This window comes from Microtus ochrogaster, chromosome 10 (assembly GCF_000317375.1).
Source record: "Microtus ochrogaster isolate Prairie Vole_2 chromosome 10, MicOch1.0, whole genome shotgun sequence".
NCBI classification, from domain to species: Eukaryota; Metazoa; Chordata; class Mammalia; order Rodentia; family Cricetidae; genus Microtus; species Microtus ochrogaster.
In genome coordinates, this window is record NC_022016.1 from 3,350,109 (window position 1) to 3,351,135 (window position 1,027).

A 1,027-nucleotide genomic window follows, 5' to 3' on the forward strand; every position below is an offset into this window, starting at 1 on the left:
TCATTGCCAAATTCCTTTTATGAAGCTACAGTTACCCTGATACCAAAACCACACAGAGACCCAACCAAGAAAGAGAATTACAGGCCTATCTCACTCATGAATATCGATTTTTGTCTCTGTCTTATCCTCTCTCTAAGCTTTGTCATATTGTCTCTCACCAGCCCAGTGTGGTCCGCATAGAAGCAGCATTCCTCTTTGAGTGGCACACATAACCCTTCCTCTCGCACAAACAACATGTCTAGCCCCCTCCTGTTTTGTAGGACTACCTCTGAGAGGGAGGTTAATGACTTTTCTAGTGTGCTAACTGATTCTTCCAGTGCCTTGATATCAGTATGCATGGCTGCCTAAAGTTATCTAAATAGGCTGGTCTCCATAAGAGCGGTGGTCCCTGTGCCCACCCCCGCCACTACCCCCCCCATAGTGATGCCTCCCATTGAAAACCTGGTGCGGGCTATTTTCTTGTGTCGCCATCCCCAGTCTTAGTAGGGACCATATAATGATCAAAGGGCCCCACGGGTAAGCCTTATCTTTAAGGGGTTTTGAGTGCGTTGGATTTTCCATACTGGGGTCACGGTGGGCTCCTCTTTTTCAGCTGTATGGGCGGCCTTAACGTGTGAGGCGTGGATCCAGGCTGCAATGCCGTCAACCTTCAGTGCCTTTGGGGTGGTCAGAAGGACAGTGTAAGGGCCTTTCCACCGAGGTTCCAAGTTTTTGGTCTGGTGTCTGCAGACCCAAACAGTATCTCCTATCTGGAAGGGATGCGGTACCACCGGCTGGTTCAGTTGGTCTTGGTAAGCAGCGGCGAGTGGCTTCCAAACCTCTCTTTGCACAATCTGTAACGCCTGTAAATGGTCTTCCAGAGAAGGACAGTCAGCAAAATCGGCAATGTTTGAATCAAAGAAATTTATAAATAGGGGAGGAGCTCCATATAGGATTTCAAAAGGTGTAAATCCATGAGGCCCCGGAGTGTTGCGGGCCCTGTACAGGGCCAGTGGTAAGAGGAGCACCCAGTCTCTAGTGCCAGTTG